The sequence below is a fragment of the Panthera tigris genome, chromosome B4 (genome assembly GCF_018350195.1).
Source record: "Panthera tigris isolate Pti1 chromosome B4, P.tigris_Pti1_mat1.1, whole genome shotgun sequence".
NCBI classification, from domain to species: domain Eukaryota; kingdom Metazoa; phylum Chordata; class Mammalia; order Carnivora; family Felidae; genus Panthera; species Panthera tigris.
In genome coordinates, this window is record NC_056666.1 from 55,748,196 (window position 1) to 55,763,439 (window position 15,244).

Below are 15,244 nucleotides of genomic sequence, written 5' to 3' on the forward strand. Positions count from 1 at the left end.
CTGTCCTCAAAGCTGAAGGAGTCTTAGTAGGTTCTTTGGCTTAGTGCAACACACAACAACCATACATGGGTCTCAAACCCCCGTCTTCCCAGTCTTTTTCCTTTATTTCACAATTAGTGAGGGGCACCTGGGTGGCTCAGTCGGTTAAGCGTCCGACTTCGGCTCAGGTCACGATCTCACAGTCTGTGAGTTCCAGCCCCGCGTCCGGCTCTGGGCTGATGGCTCAGAGCCTGGAGCCTGCTTCCGATTCTGTGTCTCCCTCTCTCTCTGCCCCTCCCCCATTCATGCTCTGTCTCTCTCTGTCTCAAAAATAAATGAAAACGTTAAAAAAAAAAAAAAAAGCACACAATTAGTGAGAATATGCCTGAGCAATGCCATTGCTATGGTGTGCCACAGAAGAGGTCTTGACAACCTGCCTGGTGATGGGTCTTTTGTTACTGTGCTTCCGAAATTCTCTTGATCAGCTTTGTAGTCTCTGAAGGAGATCAAGTCAGGATTGAAAATAGATGCAGGAGTTCAGGGAAATTTGCCTTGCTCTTTCTCTGGTAATTTGATTTGGGGGCAAAACAAAACTCTTTATTCTCAAGCATCACTATTTTGATGAAATCACTATCATAATAAACTAATGGAATTTAAGACAGGAGTGGGGGCCTTAGAAAGCTTTTGGAAGGACATTACTATGTATTGAGCCTTATATTCCTTTCCTTTCCTTCCCTTTCCTTTCCTTTCCTTTCCTTTCCTTTCCTTTCCTTTCCTTTCCTTTCCTTTCCTTTCCTTCCCTTCCCTTCCCTTCCCTTCCCTTTCCTTTCCTTTCCTTCCTTCTTCCTTCCCTTCCTGCCTTCTTCCTTCCCTTCCTGCCTTCCTCCCCTCCTCCCTCCCTTCCTCCCTCCCTCTCTTCCTCCCTCTCTTCTTCCTTCCTTCCTTCCTTCCTTCCTTCCTTCCTTCCTTCCTTCCTTCTTTCCCCTTTCTTTCTCTTTCTCTCTCTGTCTCTCTTATTCTTTTCCTGGAAATATTCCAATAAATTGCATAAACGACCTTCTAAAAAAAACAGAAAGATATTAAATTGGACCATGAGAGGTACAAGGCACAAAGCAATTCTCCAATATATCTGAAGGAAGGAAGAAATAAACAGAGTCAAATTCTTGTTTACATGTTGGCCAGAAACTCACTTTCCCCACTCTGTGATGTTCTTTTCTACCATCCTGGAGGTCCTTTTACTGTTGATATTTAGTTATTTCATCAGTTACAGTCATTGATATCTCTGCTTGGGACTATCACATAACATCAACATGCGGGTCTTGTGTAGCTATTAAAACCTTACTGATAAAATATCAAAAGGAATACATAGAAAACTGTTGGAGTTTTCAATTGGCTGCCCATGTTCACCCGTTTCTCCAAATAATAGTTTAGCTTTTCATTCTGAAATTCAAAGATAAAAGTCTTAGTGATAGATTGAAGGAGAGACCTAAGTAAATTAACTATAAATCATTGATTAAATACATTAATTTATAAGCCACCCAGCTTCTTTCCTTCTGCTAGTCTCTGACCTGAAATTATTCAGTTAAAAATTCCTATAGATGTAATTTTAGTTTTTGTCATTTAAGTTAATCCATTTAATTATATTTTACTCAGTTTTTAAAATACACAGTAAAAAGATGGTTTCTGGTGTGTTTCAGTAAGATTCAAAATCTTTAGATTCAAAATTCTCAACTGGAAAACAGACTGATTTGAATTAACCACGTGTCTTTTTCTTGAGACCCTAGTTGGACACAGAATACAAAGCAGATTCAAAAGAAGCATAAACATTTATTAAATAAATATGTACTCTGGATCCTTAGGAAATGACATTTTAAAGTAGACATTTTTATAAACAAAATTTAAAAATAAATAGAAGATGTAAATTTACCCAGGAAAATAATTTTAAAGTGCATTGGGGAATCTGGTAGAAAGACTATTAACAAACAGTGAAATGACTGAAAGTTGAAGGGAGAGGAAATAAGGTGATGAAATAAACATGGAATGTCTCCTGATTGTGGTCTGTGCATGGGTGTACAGACACCTTGTGCACATGTATAAATCACACATCTTACTGATTCATGGCTTCAGGTATCTACAGTCATCCAACTAACGTAGGCACTGTAAGGGTCTGTCCTCTTGACATTCTTGTCCACATACTTATCACCTTATCCAGGTGATCCTATAACCAGCTCATATCTGCCAAGTTAGCTGGGCCAGAATTGAACCCTGTCTTCAGAGAACCATATAGAATCTCTGAGCTTGAGTTAGAATACCTTACTTTCTGAGTGAGGTTGAAGAGGGGCTGAAATCTCAATTTTGATTGTGAGCCTGACTGTCTTTTTTCCTTTGTGGATCTCTGGATTCTAATTCACCTACGTTGTTCTATTTTCCTTTCTTCTGTTGCTTCTCTTGATTTCCCACTTGCCTACTTGAGTTCTGATACAAAGCCTGGTTCTGGTCATGGGCACCTGGATGTGTCTTTGCTCATACCTTCTCCCCTTATTTGGGAATTTCAACTCTGCTTGACCACGCTTTTCTGGGACAGGTCTTCTCTACTCAGGTGGTCATCCTCTAGTCCTTACTCATAGCCTTACCTCATCCCCCCTGGCCCTGAATCTTTCCTGGGCCTGAGGGCTTCCTGCAGTCTCAGCTGTGATGACCTCCTATCCCGTGTTGTGATGACACTCAGTTATTGTGTTATTGACTTCTGAATGCCCCTAACCTCTCTGAGCCTCTTTTCTTTGTCTGAGGCCAAGGAATTGGACTAAATATTCTTTGAGGCCCCATCCAGACCTAATGTGTAATGATTTTGACTACTTCAGTCACAACCTAAAATAATACGGGTAGGAGGAAGGCTTTAAGAAAAATTATTATGACTGTAACAACTTGACCCTATGTTAATCAGGAGGAAGTTGCCCTTGTGGATCTCTGGTTCTCCTGGTGTACTTTTGGTCCCTGACTTGTCTGCACAGTGGGGAGTATTTGAAGGGATCGTGACTTTCCCTAGGGTTAAAGTTCAGCTTGAGTCTTTTCCACATGATCTTTATTTCTAGACCTATGAGTCCCATTTACAGGTTGTCCTTTCCACATTAAGAGGATTTTTTACTGTACTCAACCTATATCCTTCTTAAGTTAAAACACCCACCCTGAGCTTCTAGATATGCATTTGCCTCACTGGCTCCCAAGACTTGCCTCCTGTGATCTGCTTTTCTTACTGCTTCCAGAACTGAATGTGACAGTTGTACATTCATTTGTGGATTTCTCCATCAGTGGGGATCTTAGAAATATATCTATATACAAGGAGTTAGTGTTGGCCCATAGCTTAGATGAGAATATGGGATTTAGAATGACTAGAGAGTTAAAAATTATTTTAAAAATAAGGGAAGACTGGTATGTGTGTGATAAGCGTTCTTTCATGAAAAGAACTGAAGTTAGTAATTCATGACAGCAGAAGGCAGCCTACTTTTTCTTTTAGTAATACAAAAATGCTGCCCATTGAGAGGGCATGTTAGTTGGTAAAATGCTACTCAGTTGTCCTTATTCATGCAATGTCTTTATTTTAATGACTTGCTAAAAGCTTGTTTAGAAAGATGTTCAAACAGAGATCTGAAGGTTGGGATTGGCTTGTAGAGTTTCCTAAATAAGAAAACCATGAAAATCCTGAAATAGCTCCTTTTACATTACTCTATAAAAAAATTGTGGGCTTATGCTTTAAGTAGGTTTACCCCCCACTTTCACATAAAGAACTCCTGAAGTTGGTCTCTCTTTATTGTGGGAGGATATTGTGTTCTGTTCTATTTATTCACCTTCATAATAAACACATAGGCCTTCCAAAATAATTGTAATGCACTGCTTTCAAAGTAACCTAAAATAGATTTTATAAACTTCACAAAATTTATAAGGTTGTTTCGTATACCATTCTCACCATTTTATGGTTCAGTAAAGTGGAATAGGGGATATTATGATTTTGGTTGAGGTTTACTAGTTGTCTCCCAATAACAATCAAGTTAGAAAGAGGTATTATCCCTTCTCTCCTGGAAATACCAGCTTGATGCTGGTCTTAGAGCACATGCTATTCTTTAAGGGATATCAGATTGGACCACTAATTTTCATCCCTGACCCATACTCCATTAATCTCTTATGTGAAGTGCTATCACAGTGCGAGACACAGAAGCAGGTGCATGGTGAACACTGGTTTCATTTCTGTTTTCTTTACTTTCAGGTACTCTGTATTCCAAAAGTCTCTGAAGAGAGTGCCCTCCTTAACCTTCTTAATCCCCTGAAAAGTCAAGTCCAGCATGGCTGCAGATCAGGTAACATGGAATATGTTAAAGCCTCTGATTTGTCCCTTACCTGGGGCAAAAAAAAAAATCCTAACCCTGCCCCAGGGGGTACCTTTGCCAAGACTGTGTACCTGCGAGATTGCAGTGTATGAGGATATTTTTCAGTTTTTAAACATGTTAATGAATATGGAATATTATTGTGCAGACCAACCTGAAAATACTGTTTAAAGAAGCAAAATCCACAAACAGGGCATATAAGAAGTCTTTCCTTCAATCTCTCTCTCTTTTTTTTTTTTTCTTTGCAATGTATCAGCCATTCATAAATATCATTAAAGTGGAGAGAAAAATTCATCATAATTAAGTTAAACCCTAACTTTTAATCATATATGAGCTAAGTAAATGTTTATTTTAGAGCTTTGTTTACAACTATAGTTCTATTTCTTTTTGAGAGCACTGGAGTTGGATGTTGATGCTTTAATATAGCACAATTAATTTAATACTAGAGAATAAGAAGTAATTAAGTCCCAGAGTATGAAAGAATACTAAAAAGTTTAAGTTATATGAGGTTGCCAGTGTATGAGGATATTTTTCAGTTCTTTTTTAAAACAGATTTTTTTTAAAGGTTATTGAGTATGTTTTAAATTAAGTACATATTGCCAATGATGATCCCTAAAAGTTCAAACTTGTGACATTTGGTTAGCTCAAACACAAATGCACAAAAGTTGAACTCATGTACAATTTCTTGTATGTTAAAAAATCTGACGGATGCAGCGGCAACGAACATCTTTTGTGAAAAAAGGGAAAATCCAGTTGGGAGAAAATGGGGGAATATTTTTCATTGTCCACTAGATGTCAGTACCGAACTGGCTAAACATCTGTTCTCCAGCGCTCTTAGACAACATGCTATTAATTTATAATAAAAGGTATCTGACAGCTTTATTCTGATGAATTATGGGAATCCAAAGCATAATTCCCAGCCTTTGGTTTATAAATTGTCATTGATTTTAATGTTCTTTGTAAAGTTGTGGCATGCAACAAATTTTCCTGCCAAGAGCTGTTAAATAAATAGTCATCCTTTGCTCTGAGTAGTACATTGAACTTGTTAGACTGATGAGCAGAACCAATTGATGGTTATCCATAAACCATTTATGACAGAACGCACAGCAGCAATTCAAACAATTATTGAATGCATTCATTATATATTTAAAAAAAAAAAACACCTCAAGTGAACCAAACGGAACATTACAGGTAATAGACAGTAGCAATGCCACACAATTCTTTTTGAGATACTTCCTGAGTGACAGATGACTAGAATTGTTGTAGGATTTGCTGAGGGCTCATCAAACCTCCCTGGAATTATTTGGTTTCCTCTATTGTGTGACTTGGCATCCCAAAAGTATATTGCTTGCCTTTTCTAAAGAAAGATGGTTATTGTACAGACAGAAGCTTTTGTTCACGTGAAGATCTCTTACAAACTGGCATCAGAACAAAAGAAAGCTTATGCCCGAGATATAATTTCAGTGCATTTGGAGATGTGGTTTATGTATATGGGACCATGGAATTTGGAGGTCTGTGATGACCACTAAGGACTTAATCACTTTTAAGAGAGGGTTTCATCTTCTAGGAAAATTCTCCACAGGCCTTATGCTGTTGTGTTTGATTTCACTCTCTGAAAACACTTAACATCCTTGGCGGTTTCCAGAAGGACCATCGGTTGCTTTTGTTCTTTGTTTGAAATTGTCCCGCGTGTTCTGTTGCTATGTCAGAGACCACCTCTACTCCCCAGAAGTGGCTGTCTTTCAGGGATGTAGCCTCAAGTCTGTTGTTTGTTCAATGTTTTAAGACTTCTTTGGGATCAAAGGAAAGTGACCTAGGCATGTAAAATTCTGTTAATGGTGCTATTTGTGAAAGCACACGGCAAACTACCTCTAGGCACTGCTAAGTAGTGAATCAGTACATTAAAGACTCTAATGTTCTATCCTTGATTTCTTTTTCTTAAATCTTTCTATTGCCCTAAATGTTGTGATATGACAGTAGCACACAGGCTGGAAATGTTCCCCTAGTTTCTCTTTGAAAGAGAAAAATCCGTGGGCTGAGGAGGTCAGATTTTAGCTTGAATTCCTCAAAAAGTCTAAAAGATAGTTCTCCTTCAGTGCTGTTTTCTTCGGATTTAAAAATAAAAGATTTTTAAAGAAAAAACATTAGGAAGACTGAGAGTTTGATACACATATGGCTGCCTTTTACAAGTCACTATGATCTGTCACATAAATACTGTATTTACTGACATTTCAAAATGTGGACTCTAATCTCCACACGCATTTATTTTTTTTTAATACTTGCTTTTCATTGCAAGCTGCAGCCCAACAAATAACATTAGAAAACATGCAACGTGGCCCACAGGTTCAACTATCAATGTCATTACTCTTTAAAAAGCTCAAAGACAGTGGAGTTCAGAGTATAAGCATTTAAGCCTAAATTGAGTTAAATTAAATTGAGTTGGGTAGAAAGTTAGTGAGAAGAATCATTTTAAGCACGAATACAGTTTTTCACTGTAAGGGATGAATAGTGGCTGTGTGCTGCGGTATATTTTTCCAAAGCTATTTTCATACTGGTTTCTTTACCTAACTCTCAGACTTTTGCCATCTCTTGTATTTATCAAGTGTGAGAACCCTTGAGCTGCATTAATTAGCCGTGATAGCATTTCAAACAGGCAGTATTACTGTGTGCAGTTACCACAGTGTTTAAAAATTTACATTCTCTGTCCCACATTGTGACCACCTGTGACCAATCAGTTTGATATATAGTTCGGCAGCTCTCTCTGTGCCTAGGGTCACTCAAAGAGACTGTTTCTCAGGCTAATGTTCCGGGGGGCCACGGGCTCAAGGGAAAATGGGTGTGAGGGAACAGTGGCGGAGTGCAGTGAGAGCTTGCTGAATTTTTATAGGGAGTATGAAATGAAAACTGGAGTCTTTTGGATAATTTTTATTTCAGTAAATTGTCTATATAATTCCCTTGAAGTAAATAGTGCAAAAATGTTGCATCTTAAAGTGACTAAGGCTGAGAAGAATAACTAGTCAATTTTAGAGAGGGAAAAAAAATCAGTTTTTTTCTTGGACGGACTAAGATGTTCACTTTTTGATCAGTGTATTCATGTAGTTACTGAATACAACAGGCCAGATACTATTTCTGGTAGAGTGAATATAGCAGTGGATAGAAAAATAATTTCTTTCCTCATGGAGCTTGCATTCTGATAGAGGGAGGCAAGCAATGAACAAATACATAAAAAGTCATTGGGGTGATAAGTGCCAAGGCAGAGAGGGCAGAGCAGGGTGAGGAGTTTGGAGAGTGATGCAGATGAGCTCTGTGAGTGCTCTTTTAGTGAGGGAGCCAGGGAAGCCCCTTTGGGAGACATCTGAGCAGAGAGCGGAGCAGGGGGAAGGAGTGAGCCCTGTGGATAACCAGGGGAAAGTATTCCGGGCAGAGGAAACATCACATGCAAAGGCACTGAGGCAGGAACAGCTTGGTGTATGACAGGAAGAACAAGGAGGCTAGCATGGCCAGGGCACAGGAGTGAAGGGCAAACTGTAGGCATAGCGGGTAGAAGTTTAGGGGATTGAGGTTAGGTTATGTAGAACCTTAATGGATGCTGCCAGACCTCCAGCTTTTTATTCTGAGTTCTATGGAAAGTTTAGAGCAGAATTGTGATGAGAACTGACTTGTATTTTATTTTTAAAAAAGTGTTTTTTTTTTAACGTTTATTGATTTTTGAGAGAGACAGAGCGTGAGCAGGGGAGGGGCAGAGAGAGAGAGGGGGAGACACAGAATTGAAAGTAGGCTCCAGGCTCTGGGTGGTCAGCACAGAGCACGATGTGGGGCTCAAACTCACAAGTCTTGAGATCATGGCCTGAGCCGAACCCAGACGTTTAATTGACTGAGCCATCCAGGCGCCCCAGACTGACTTGTATTTACAAGGATCACTCTGTTTGTTACACGAATGTAGTGGAGTACGGGACAAGGAACAAGCGGGGAGATTAGCTGGGAAATAATAGCAATAATCCAGGCTAGAGGTAATGGTGGCATGGCCAGGGTACATAGTAAGAAATGGCCCAATTCTGCATTTAATATGAAAGAAGAGCCGACTGTATGTACTGATGGATTGGAGTGGGATGTGGGAAGAAGTGTCAAATTAAAGATGATAAGAGATTTCCCTTGAACAATTTTGCAAGGTGCCATTTACTGAGTTGGAAAACCCTGGAGAGGACCAGGTTTTAGGGTTGAAAGGAGAATCAGGAGACTTGGAATAGCAAACCAATATGCAATCATGAATTCAGGGGCAAACCTAGGATTTATTTATCAGCCTGTAGATATGTTTTACAGCCTTAAGACTGAATGAGATGTCTCTGCAGGGAAGGTAGAAGAGGTATAAGACAATCCATAGAGGTCACGGAGAAGAGGAAAATCCAGCAAAGGAGACTGGGAAAGAATAAGAAATTAGTATCCCAGAACGGTGTCACTCCAAGTGTGATTGGGGGACCTGCAAGGTCATTGTCACCTGGGAGCCTTTTAGAAATGTAAATTCTCAGACCCCACCCCAGACCTGTTGAATAGGAATCTCTGGAGAGTGGCCTCAGGGATCTTTTTGCAAGCTTTCAGGTGATTTTTTTTACACAGAGAAGCCAAACAAAGAGAGGTTTTGGATGTATCAAAAGAACCATAAGTGACAGACTCTCTTTTCATATTAAAATGATCAAGCCTTCGAAGATATGTTTTTGTTAGAAAGTAGTGTACTATGTTTGGTAGTGGAGTTTGGGGCTGTGTATCCCAAAATGAGTTCAGTAATCCAAAGTGACCAGCTACAAAAAATTCATCATTGCTGAAAGCATCAATAATATTAATCAAGATGCATGTGATCATCAATTAAAGAACTATTCAGAATCTAGATCAGAGCTGATACAGTCTTAAATTTCCACAATAAAGAGTAATCAAAATAGTGGCTAACCTCAAGCCGAAGCCCTCTGGTTTTAGCCCCTTATACACCATAAATGCATTGACTTTACCTTGATATCATATATCATGGAGTAATTGTTGACCTGCGGCATGGATTGAATTGAATTTTTTGTACATGAGTACAGGTTGCGGCCTGACTAGACTTCTAGTATATAGGTTGCCCTTCATCACTCAGCAGTGAAGAATGAAAATCAACAGAGCTTTCCCCAGCCTGCTGCTTAAGCAGCTGCTAACAGGCTGAGACTGCCCAACCTCATTAACCCATTAGATACTGCCTTTGCCAGGGAGTAATCCTTAATGAGGCTGCTGCATTGTGGGGAAGTCAGACATGCACCAAAATGTTGGGGCATTAAAGTAAGGACCTTAAATGTGGGGCCTATAATGGAGTTGTTATTATATCAGAAGCAGATACATCAGAGAGCACTCTTAAGGCAGGTAAAGCAAATGATGCTATTACCAATCTGTGAATCTATAGTGCTTTAAAAATATTGGAAATTTTGAATCCAGGAGGAAATTGGAAGCTTTCCATTTTCCCAAACATCTTGTCCCCCTAATTAGCAACTTTGTTCTCTAGAATAGGCAAACCCTTAGATTTAATGCAACAGTTGAAGGCAGACTTGATCCCTCTAAACTTCATGGTTCATAATTTTCTCTCTGCAGAAAGGCAGAAAGATAATGATTGCACACAGAACACCCCTATCTTATAGCCTAGAGGCAATAAAGATTCTGTTTGTGTCAACAAAGAATTTTTAGAGCTATGACAGTAAGACCTTCGGAGCAAACTTTGCCATTATCACAGCATCATAGACACTCTGGCTATGGAGTGGATTTTTAAGGCCTCAGATTACTGTATACTTGTGGGTGAGCTTTTAATAAAGCTACTAAGGTCCAGTGTTATAATTTCTTCATCCCTAAAATTTTAGCAATTACTTTTATCCCGACACTGCTTTTATTGGAGGAAATAATTATATTCTAACTCTCTACCTTCGCCTGTCTTTCTGTTCCCATCAGGTCTCTACAAATATCTGAATTAAAAAAAAAATCAAAAAGCTCTGACATTCCTTATTGTCACATTATATTAAAGGAGGAAAGTCATGCTTTTACATTTTCCCTGTTCAAGAAGATGCTGAATAAGATTCGCCATCCATTCCCAGAAGCAGAAACTCTATTAAAATTTTAGATTGTAATCTAATAAAATTTCATCTTATCCTATTGCTTTTCTTAACCACCCCCCAGCAATCAAGCACATAACCTTAGTATCTAAGGCTAAGGAAAAAGGAGTTCACATATTGCATAAGTGTTTTCCAATAAATTTTTTAAAACTTGGAGAAGATGGGGGGGGGTGCTTCATGTAATTTTATAGGACCTCTGAGGCCCAGAGTTTTTAAGTAATCTTTTTTGATGTTTTTAGACAGACCATTAAGCTGAGGATAAAAGTCCCTGTGTTCAATATCTGGATACATTAAGCAGTAGGTTTAAAATTTACAGCTTTCATTTTGACAAGGAAAATGACACGTTTGGTCTCAAGTGCTACCTTGAACTGTTTTTCAACACTGAAACAGGTTGTCAGGCTGAGGGTGGAGGTCTGAGCATTTAGCCCCTGCAGAGCCTCCATGATGTAAACTGTTCCAGCTCGTCAGGAAAAGCCAGCCGGACCCCAGGCTATGGGCTGATGTCTGGTCAGGGGAATGGCAAGACGCCATCTGGATGCTTGTACCCCTTTGGGCTGAGGTCTAATCAAATGCCTTCCAATGAGAATGTAATTCATACAGGGAGGAAAAGAGTGTCCCAAAGAGAATGCCTGCACAAATGGGTGGGCCTCAAGATTCCACTTAGATTCTGCCCGCAAGAGGTTTCCCGAGGGAACCTCTTCTTCTGACATGTTACATGGCCTTTGGGGATTGGGTCTCTTTAGGGAGTTGCCCAAGCAAAGTGAAGGGGTAGGGGTGAAGGGAAAGAGGGGAGAGTATGGTATCATCCAAGTGGTACAGCTAGTTAAGGACTACTGACAAAGATACAACACTTCTGCCACCTTCCACCCCAACACAAGGAATGAGGCCTGGAGAGGTAGGGGTGGAAGCGATTGGAAAGAGTTTTATAAGCTAGAATAAGGAGTGTGGATTTTATCTTAAAGGAAATGGATGGAAATGATGAGATCAGTGTTGAAATTTGGAAAATCATTATGGCTTTTAGATGAGGAAAGGACCGGAGGTGGTAGGGGAATCATAACACAGCCTGGTTGGGAGTTGACTGCAGTGGTCCAGGGCCGACATGATAAACTGGTGGCAGTGCGGCCCTGTGCTAGGGAGACCTGGAGCTGTGGCACAAGGTGCTCTGGAGGGATGACTAGGAGCAGCATTCCCCAGTGGGCTTTGTGGGATTTGGTGTCGGATGTGGTGGGTGAGGGAAAGGAGAGCCATCTGGTTTGCTTCCTTTGGTCAATTTCCAGAAATTTGGTGGAAAGTCAGGAAAGACCGTCACCCTCACCTTCATGGAGTAGAGACTCCCTATATTCTCTCTCTCTCTCTCTCTCTCTCTCTCTCTCTCTCTTCACATCCTCCCTTCCCCCAAGCCCTCTCCCCTCCTTCTTCCTCATCCCTCTGGTTAAGTCCCTGAAGGAATAGAATTCTTATATCTACTGGACTTCTGTCCAACTCTTCCTGTGTCCACTTTCTGTTCTATTTCTGCTGCAAACACCCTGCTTATATTCATAAAATTTGTATCTGTATAAAGTGCTGCTGTAAATTATATACATTCACAACTTGGTACCTCCTTCCACTTCTCTCTTTCCCTGTTTACTCCCCTTAATTTAGCTACACTTATTGGATGGGAGACTCACATCCTGTGAATGCTTTCTGTGTGAAGAGCATAGGTCAGTGGCAAATAGTATGCTTATGCAAAATGTACACATTTAATTCAGCATTTATACCTGACATTGTGGTTTTAAACAAATGTGGCATAAAAAAAAATCAACTGACAGCACAATAAGTCTTAATTGATTTTGGCCCATGTGGTATCAGATCTGTAGCATTCAGAATGGGCAGACTATACCACTGTAATAAACTCAGAGATTTAAAGGAAACTTACTGTGTTAGTTTGTGTCTACCTGTGTGAAGAGGGGCTTAGCAAGAAAAACATTTATTTAAAATTTAAATACCAGCCTTTGTTTTAGCATTAGATTTTAAAGTTTGTGTTTACGCCAGTCAGAGTGGCCAAAATGAACAAATCAGGAGACTATAGATGCTGGAGAGGATGTGGAGAAACAGGAACCCTCTTGCACTGTTGGTGGGAATGCAAACTGGTGCAGCTACTCTGGAAAACAGTGTGGAGGTTCCTCAAAAAATTAAAAATAGACCTACCCTATGACCCAGCAATAGCACTGCTAGGAATTTACCCAAGGGATACAGGAGTACTGATGCATAGGGGCACTTGTACCCCAATGTTTATAGCAGCACTCTCAACAATAGCCAAATTATGGAAAGAGCCTAAATGTCCATCAACTGATGAATGGATAAAGAAATTGTGGTTTATATACACAATGGAGTACTACGTGGCAATGAGAAAGAATGAAACATGGCCCTTTGTAGCAACATGGATGGAACTGGAGAGTGTGATGCTAAGTGAAATAAGCCATACAGAGAAAGACAGATACCATATGTTTTCACTCTTAGGTGGATCCTGAGAAACTTAACAGAAACCCATGGGGGAAGGGAAGGAAAAGAAAAAGAGGTTAGAGTGGGAGAGAGCCAAAGCATAAGAGACTCGTAAAAACTGAGAGCAAACTGAGGGCTGATGGTGAGGTGGGAGGGAGGGGAGGGTGGGTGATGGGTATTGAGGAGGGCACCTTTTGGGATGAGCACTGGTTGTTGTATGGAAACCAATTTGACAATAAATTTCATATATTTAAAAAAAAAAAGTAAATCATAATCATATTCCTATGGTATAAATGTTTTCATAAAAAATAAATAAAGTTTGTGTTTATCTTTTTATTTATTTATTTTTAATCTTTACCTTTGAGAGAGAGAGAGAGAGAGAGAGAGAGAGAGAGCGCAAGTGGGGGAGAGGCAGAGAGAGAAGGTGACAAAGAATCCAAAACAGGCTCTGTGCTGACACCAGAGAGCCTGAGGCAAGGCTTGAACCCATGAACTGTAAAATCATGACCTGAGCCAAAGTCAGAAGCTAAATGGACTGGGCCACCCAGTTGCTCCTAAAGTTTGTGTTTATATGGAATGCTTGATCTGAGGGGCTTACCGTCACCTCACCTATTTGCAGAAATGATAGAAAAATTCGGTTCATTCCAAATCAGAGTAAGTTCCACCATACCTCACCACACTTCTATAAGAGAACAATGAACAAAGTGGAAAGGTACTGAAAACAAAAATGACTATGAATTAAGAAATTCTCTGTGGCATTTTCCCCACACTTATTAACATTAATACAAAAATAAGGTACCCTGAGGCCAAGTAATTTTTCTAATAGGATAGAGAAATGTCCAAATTCATAACATTATCAAAATGTTAGAAACACCTACACCTTCTATTCTGTCTATGATCAATAAGGCCATGACAGAAGATCAATTTATTAAAAAAGAAATCCACCATGCAAGTGGACAGGTATTTTGAGGCCCTTTATTCCTGCTTTTATTTCCTTTAAATATGTCATGAAAAGGATACATAGAGTTAAAAAATGAGGGTAGGACACTTGTATTTTTTTTAAAATCTGTGGAACATTCAATATCTGTTCTGCATAAGCCCATTGGACTGTTGTCTCTGAGCCTTTACCCAGAAAAACAGGAGCTTGCCCAGCATTACAAATGCTGTTCAAATATTTTCCAGAGACATAAAAGAGAAAATATCATCACAAGTAATGAAAATGAATAAGAAAAAAAAACACAGGAGTATGGCATTCAGACAGACCAAGAGAGAACAGGGAGGGAGAAGTGTGGGGAGGGAGGGAGGGAGAGGCAAGGAGGGGAAGAGATCTTAAACACAGGCCTGGATAATTGATCACATAGAGAGTCTCTTCTGAGCTTAGTTTTCATACTATGGTTTAAATCTATGTTGTCACTTGGCTGTAGCTATATCAGGACCTCTGTTCCTGCTTTTGTCTTACAGTTATTTAGAAATAACTTATAGAAGAATGAAAAGTATCACTAAAATTTGGAAAATTAGATTTCATAAAGTATCTTGGGAACCTGAGAGTAGAAAGGCTTACTCAATTAAAATCTATTTTGGGAAGGTGTGTGATATGCCAGCAGTGTGAAATAACCCCTAACCTAATTTACAGAAGTCATATGGTATAGATATAGTTGAAAAAACATGTGCATCTGACACAAAATATGTACATGCATACATGCACGTGTGCACACCACACACACACACACATACACACACCAGAGTTATAAATATCCAGAATAATGGATCTATCTAAGTCAATGAAAGGAAATACTTTAGTTTATTAAATGCTATGTAAGTATATATGTTCCAATTTCAGGATAATTGCTACCTACAAAAAAGTTTTAAAAATTATTGGAGTCTCTCCTTAAGGTCAGGAACATGACAAGGATGTCCACTCTCACCACTGTTATTCAACTTAGTGTTGGCAGTCCTAGCCTCAGCAGTCAGGCAACACAAAGAAATTAAAGGCATCCAAATCAGCAAGGAGGAAGTCAAACTTTCACTCTTGGCAGACGATATGATACTCTATGTGGAAAATGCAAATGATTCTACCAAAAGACTGCTAGAACTGATCCATGAATTCAGCAAAGTTGCAGGAAATAAAATCAATGTACAGAAATTGGTTGCATTTCTATATACCAATAATATCCCTGTGGTCTAGTGGTTAGGATTCGGCACTCTCTATACACCAATAATGAAGCAACATAAAGAAAAATCAGGGAATCAATCCCATTTACAATTGCACCAAAAACCATAAAA